The sequence below is a fragment of the Acomys minous genome (genome assembly GCF_964271855.1).
Source record: "Acomys minous genome assembly, chromosome: 8".
NCBI classification, from domain to species: Eukaryota; Metazoa; Chordata; class Mammalia; order Rodentia; family Muridae; genus Acomys; species Acomys minous.
The window spans coordinates 23,254,726-23,262,724 of NC_140489.1; positions in this window are offsets into that span (position 1 = coordinate 23,254,726).

Consider the following 7,999-nt stretch of genomic DNA (forward strand, 5'->3'; position numbering starts at 1 on the left):
GGGCCTTTCATTTCTCAGGATCAGTCAGGTTGTTTATGTGAATCACATAATATCCTACATTTATTTGCTTTTAGAACACTTAATGCTATGAAGTTTTCGTAAGGAAAAGAGCGCTGGCTGCCCTTCCTGTGAATATGCTGGGTTAGATGAAATGGAAAGCCTTATGTCTACCCAGTTGCTAAACAGTAAAGCTTCCTGGGGAGGAATGGGCAGGTTAAGTAACTAAGAGTTTAGGTCACTCCTGTTGGTCGGATGATACTTGTAATTCACCAAGACTCTTTTGCCAACACTCCAAAAATGCTCTCTTTTGCAGATGTTTTATTTTCACTTATTTATAAATACTTATTAATCTTTTTCTTCCTAGAAATTCTGAAAGTGCATGTAGCAGTTGTAATGAAGGGTAGTTTTTAAAAGCTGTAACAGAACAGTTATCTACTACAAAAGAATCTCAACAAAATTAATGTTAACAATAGCATAGGAATAATTCTGTAAACAGTATTTGAGTAAAACATATAAATATATATGACAACGTTATTAATTTTTGTTGTATGGAGTCTCAATATCTAAATTGTTTTGGAATTTCCTAACATTATATAATATAGCATAAAATTAAGCATGAATGTCATGGTAGTATCGTGCCCCATTGAGTGTCTTACCAATTTGCAGTCCAGGTGACCTTATACCTACAGTAGTTAAGAGACTTGTCTAAATGACAAATGTTTCATTCATGTAATCGTTATACTAATTAATACTTTTAATATATTACAAAACTAGATTAGGTAAGCAATCACAAAAGTAATACCAATTAAAACATATATCTAAATGAAACAGTAAGTAATTCATAATCATTACCAGAAATGTGATAGAATATGAAAATGCCAATATATGTTCAGTTATGTACTGCATATCTTAATAATCAGCATAAGAAGTAAACTATGGAACTGTTTCCCAACTTGTCAAATGATGAAGCAAACATATGCCTAGTCATTATACCATTACTTCTTATAACTCTGTGACATTACTTACTGAAAAGTAACAATGTGAAGAGAGGAACTTATGTATCCTTCTAATCACTCTCAGGATTTATCTGATTCTCTTTAGTTTTTTTTTTTCCCAAATTGTATTCTTTCAGAACAAACTTGATATTTATATGAGGTTTTTCCTTTACAAAAATAAAGTGTTTGTATGTGAGAGAGAGAGAGAGAGAGAGAGAGAGAGAGAGAGAGAGAGAGAGAGAGAGAGTGCGTGTCTGTGTGTAGACTGAGTGTATGTACAGATAACAAGTGAGTGAGTGCAGTGTGCTAATAGAAGCCAGAAGAAGATGCCATTGTGAGTCACTAGCTGTGCATACTGGGAGCCAAACTCAGATCATCTATAAGAGTATCAAGTACTCTCAACTACTGATTCATCTCTGTAGCCCTGTTTCCTTTTCTTTTCTGAGCATGTAAACCGTATGTACATTTTATTGTTTGGACAAATGTACATTTATTAAAACTTGCTGTATACCAGGAACTGTATTTGGTGCTTGTAAATAAATGGGGAAGTAATTTAGATGATTGAAGCAATAGAGAAATTCTAGAAAGTGCTGGGAATGTTCATGTTTTATGATGTAACACTGGCGGGTCATCTAACACACTCCATCAACATTAGGAGCCTTTTCTGCTGTAGTCTGGGACACGATAGAAATCTATTCTATTTGCCCATGCCTAGAATCTCTATGTGTAGGGAGTATAACATAAGAAGACACAGAACTAGTCATGGGATATGCAAATTCAAGTTAGGAACCCGAAGATTTTACTGGCACAGTAGTGAGTCCCTGGATGTTTGAATTGGGATAGTAATAAGTTCCACTTTGTACTTTTGGTGTGAAAGTAAACAAGCATGATTGTATTCACTAGAACTTTATTGACAAAAGCCGCTATCAGATTTTGACTTACAGATCAAACTTTGCAAAGATTATAGCAAACTCCTGAGGAGATACAATTGCAAGGGAGAGGGTGGGTAAAAGTAAAGAAGAGGGAGATAGCCAGAGTTTGACCTAGTCAGTACATCATGGTAATCACAGTGAGTAATCGTAAAGCTCATATGATAATACACAGGATGTCCTGAAAAAGATGGTGATATAATAATACATTGTTATAAATTGGGAGATGTCTTGAGATGATACTGCCAAGATGCTGAGTTAGACTAAGCATTGCAGAATCAAAGCCTGAGGCTCCCATTCTACCACTGAACACATTAAGATGTCGCTTTACAACCTGCTAAACAATTAATAGCTTTTAATGTGGCACTGAAGAAGATGGTATTTGTTTGAACACCACTAAGTCTTAAAAGTATTTTCCAAAGTGTTAGGTACAGGAAAAATATTACGGTGTGTGTGGTATTTTTGAAGTGCCTAACAAAGAGTTACACATACGCAGAGGATGGGGGGGGTGAGAAATATGGAAACGTTTAACGAAACGATGTGACTCACCGCGAGAGAGCCAATCTGAAAACAGAGAAATGGAGGGAGGAGCCCAAGCAGAAATAATGGCTTGGAGAGCAGATGGTGTATTATCTCATTTGAAGAGATAAGATGAGAGAAGGATCAGCATTTTATCCTAAAAACGTCACGTGCTTTCTGTTCCCCTTCTTCTCTTTGAGGAATGGTTCTGCCTGTTAGTTGTCTTTATTCGGGGTTGGGGTTTCGTCCATTTTAAAAAAGATAAGCTCACTTGCTATCACCTTAAAGACAGCGTTTTCTCAACCTATCCCTCTCCCCCCGCCCCCCCGCATTTCTCTCTCTCCGCATTTTGCTCTCATCATTCATGCTTTACAGATGAAAATGGAAAAGGGATGGTGGTGTCACAATTAATGTAAAATGTGTGGCAATTCCTAATGACTGTTTCTGCAAGACATTGGCAGATATTCTACACTGGGAGTAAAGAAAATCCCTGCACATCTCCTTTCTGGCAAGCTTCCTTCTCAGTCCTTCACACAGACCATCAGTGAGGGATGTTGCTTTATAATTCTCAGAGACTATAACTTGGAACGTCAAGTTTTCCTTGCTTTTAGCATCTAAAATGCAAATACCCTGCCCGTACCCAAGTTTACTATGCGCCAGTCTCTGTTCTCTGTACATTTGGCATCATTATCTTTAATGTCTAAACTTTTGGCATATAAACCACCAGCCAACAATGAAACATTTCCTTTTCATGTACACTGAGCTGTGTCAGTGTGCTTTAGATCTCAAGTGCCACTCTGCCAACTGTTTTCAAATGCTCTCCACTTAAAGCAATGGCACAGATACAAATGTCAAAAGCCAATGACAGCAGGGCAGATTCCATCCCCAGCTCTCAGCTCTAACATGATGAGCCCTGAATATGTCCAGATGTATGTGGGCAAGGTTTCATGTCGCTTGCCAAAATGAATGTGCAAGCAAACAGATGAAGATTATAGATTCAGAGACTATGTATTTGTGTGTTTGTGTATGTGTTGTGCATGTATGTGTGTCTGTGATTTATAGTTTTAGCAAAAATATATATATATATAAAATCCAAAAAGTAAATTTAGTTCATCTGTACTTCAAGCTATTTACTATATAACTTCCATGAACTTCAAAATCTCCTTCTAGTTATAATGTCTATCATATGGTAGCAAGTACACAGTCATAACACCTCATGCTGAAGGATTTTTAATGGTATGGTTCATTTTTAACAAAATAGAGCAACAGTTTAAAAAAATACAGAAAATGTACCAGCTTTCTACCAAGTATATTGCTAAAAAGAAAGTTGTATTTATTCAAGCTTAACCCTAAATGAACTTTGCAGGTGGACCATCAAATAAAAAAATGTAAAGTATAGGCCAGGAAGATTACCCATTGGTTAATAATATTTGCTTAGCACCTTTCATTGAGATTTCCAAATCCATGTCACAGGGGTACAGGGTCACACATATGCCTGCCTCCTCAACAACCGGCAGGCCAGAAACAGGAGGACCTTTGGAGTTTGCTGCTTACCAAGCTACCCACAAAACACAGGCTCCCATTCAGAGAAAGATCCTGCCTCAAAGTAATAAAGTAAAGAGTGATGGGAGATGATATCTGATGCTGTTGTTTAGTTTACACACACAGAGACACAGACACAGACACAGACACAGACACAGACACACACACACACACACACACACACACACACACACACACACACACACACATACACCCCACATACACATACATCACACTTACACACACTTTCTTTGATGTAACAAAAATGTCATTACTCAAATATAAAAGCAAACAAGACTATATGTTGATTTCTAATATTCCAGATATTCATATTTAACATGGTTTATTGTCATAATGTGCCTTAATTCTAATTTATTTCTCAGTGTGGTACACAAAGTGAGTAAAATTTTATATCTAAGCTTCATTAAACCCACTGAAAGGTGATATTTACAATTAGTTATAAAACATCATTGCTTTGTCTGAAACAAATCCAGAGTAAACGAGATTGTAACTTAAAGTTTTATTGTTGCAGAAAGTATTAAAATGCATTTCAGGTGAATTAAAACACAAAATAAATCCTTGCTTTCCAAAGAATGTCTTATCTTGACAAATAACTACTCAAGTCATTTGGAGAACACTCAGATATTCATTACTTAGAATATGCTTGATTAGTTTGTATTATCCCAGGGCAATGGTTGTGATATAGCCAAAAATCCTCTCATTTGTACAACTTTTACAGATTACCTCAATCAGTGGAGAGAAATTTATTTCCGATGACTCAACCTCTAGTATTCAAAATTTCTTAGAAAGGATGGGGTGTTAGCACAAAAGTAATTCCTGCTCATGGAAGGTATAGAAAGGAGGATAACGAATTCAAAGACAGTTTTGTTTATATTGTGAGTTTTAGGCTAGCCTCAACTAGCCTAAACCAGGCTGCAGAAACCGTTTTATACACACACACACACACACACACACACACATACACACACACACAGCTTAAAAAATTAAAAATGAAGAAGGATAAGAGAATATAATGGAGGTAAATTATATCTATATCTATATCATAAATATAGATATAAATATAAATCAAAGATTCAATTTAAAAATTAAAAAAAAAAGAAAACCTCAAAATCCCAAACCAAAATCAAAATCAAATCAAAATGCCTGTCCAAACACATATATTGTTTATGTTCTATCTAAGCTTCAATTTTATATTTTCAAGGCTCTATACAAAGAATCCCAAAGAGGGAGTGTGCTTTTTCAACCTCCCCACTTTTCAGGTTTCTCCAGAGAAATATAACTGTTGCTGTTGCACATGATAAAGGTACTTGGAAAATAGTGACTCCTACAACTATTGAGAACTCCCTACACACATTCTTAAGAACCACACCAGGTGGTAAGAGCAAAAAGCTGACTAGAACTCACACACACACACACACACACACACACACACACACACACACACACACAAATGCCTTATTTAGTATTTGTTCCTTTGAAATGAACAGATAGAAGATTGTTACTTTAGTTAACCATCATAACATACATGTATCAGATAAGCCCGTCAATTATTGTCAGCTACAAATTGCCAGTTTTCCTTTATTGTAGTTCATGTCTAAAAAAGAACTTGCCAACTTTATTAGCAACCTGAAGTTTGGCAGAGTGACAGATAATTATTGCATAACTTTCCACTTGATAACCAAGTCAAAATTTAAAGCATATTGTTACTTTATTTTGTTAACTACTGAAGATGCAAAGAATTCATGCCTGAGTAATTAATTGTAAAGGTGACATTCAACAAAGGCGATTACCAAAAAGAGAAAAGGTTGCTGATTTTCCCACCTTAAGTGACCTTCTGCTAGTCTAATCAGAAGCAGTCCATGAGTCCCTAAAGGGGTAAACAACATTGTTTTACTTTCATGATTTATTTTGATTTTATGGATATGGGTATTTGCCTTATATGTCTGTGCACACAGAGGCCAGCAAAGAGCCTTGGAACTCCTAGATCAGGAGTTACAAATGGTTGGGAATAATCATGTGGGTACTGGGAATTGAACCGGGCACTTTCTTGCTTCTATTTTCTGTGTATGCTTATATTAACTGATGATATTTCTTTTGAAGAAAAATTTGAAGTTACTAAATAAGCCGGTGCTCTTAGCTGCTCCAGCCAAAAACCAATCTGCTATATCAATGCATTTATATGAACTTAAAACCCTCTCAACTTGATGGCCTACTGATAAAGCTCATTTTCTCTGGAAATTCCCCAAATATTTACTGAATATTAATAAAGAACAAATGAGAACCAAATGTAGATAAGAAAACAGAAACGTATTTTCTCTGACAAAGTGGAAATGTTGGTATTCATCAAATCTAGATTCCCTTGTATCTTTGCATTTTATCTCTTTCAACCAGCTAATTAACTCCAGACTCTATCAGGAGCAGTGATGTCAGTGGGAGAGAAGATATGGCAGAAGAGTAAAAAGGGTTTAATTTATGCACGAGTTATTTCTTAGACAATAGACGAATTTTGCTTCTATTTTCTGTGTATGTTTATATTAGCTGGCGATATTTCTTTTGAAGAAAACTTTGAAGCAACTAAATATGCTCTCTTGATCTATATCCTTCGACTATGTGCAGGACAAATACATGGCACGGGCACCACTTAATATTTTCCTTGCTTGCATGCGAGCTATTTCTAGACTCAAGTAATTGCTTGTTGTTCCTCAGTAGATTCCCACAATCCATCATACACATGGTTTTAGATAAACTGTAATCACTGAGAATATTGGAACAACAGTTTTATTATCTTACTTCTGGCAATTTCTTCATTTTGAAAAAAGTTTTTAGCCCAGAATCATGTGCACAAGGTCCTTAAACTGGCACAGAAACATCTCTGTGCCTATTGGTTTCCTTAGGCATGGGCTTGTGCTCAGCATGTCAGGTGCAAGCCTAAGTCCTAATTCTTCTAAAAGATCTTAATTAATACACTTTCCACATTTTTTTTCCGAACATACTTTGAAGTGATCCCTGTTGCGTAGGTTGTGGAAAATACCCTTAAGTGAACACATTTTGAAAATGCTACATCCTGCAGCCCATGCAAAGAATCAGATTGTAAGAGCAGGAGGTGATGGATGGCTCAAACTAATGTCTTCCAGCTACAACAGGACTGATAAACATACGAAATAACAGAGATTGTAGCTGCATGCACAGCCCTTTCACAGATTCCAGTCAGAAATGGTTCCAGTCCTAAAATTGGAAGATGGACACAGGCTCCCATTCCTAACCAAAAAGCTTTCTGCAATAGGTGTTTCTTTCAAAGAAAAAAAATAGTCTTACCCAATGGAATCTTATTTGGGTATATTAACTACACTTCAGGGTAGGCTTCATGTTCAAGAGTAGATTGACAACACAGAACAAACTCAGTGGAATTTTTGTAGACACATTATTTCATGTTCCTTTATTTGGGTACTTTTTTGTTTTATTGGTCTTCTGCTTCTATATTTTGGTTTCTGATTTTGTGTTTCTGTGGGGGCTTTTTGTACATTTCTTGTGTTTCTTTATGTTTGTTATATTGTGTTTTGTTTGTTTTTAAAGAGGGAGAGGAAGGAAGGGAATGGAGTGGAAGGTAAAGAATTTGATAGATTATGAGAGGAGTTGGGGGAGGAAAAATTGTGAACAGAATGTATTGCATAAAAACCATATTTTTAACACTAAAAATGGTTATCAAACTTATCCTACGATGGCAGGCCTTATCCAATTTTACGTCACAATGAAAACCGCTTCAGTAACATATTTTTCCATTTGTTAATTTTTACTTTCAATCACCTTTACTTTTAAATGTTTATTTATTTGTTTGTTTGTTTATTATTTTTTCTGTGTATAAGCATATTTGGTATGTCCATGTTAGTTTTTGTGCATGAGAAGGAAGAGGCCAGAAGAGAGCAATGAATCTCCTGCAGCAGATGGTCACAAGCTGCCGCACAGACACTGGGGACCAAGCTAGATTCTTGCTAG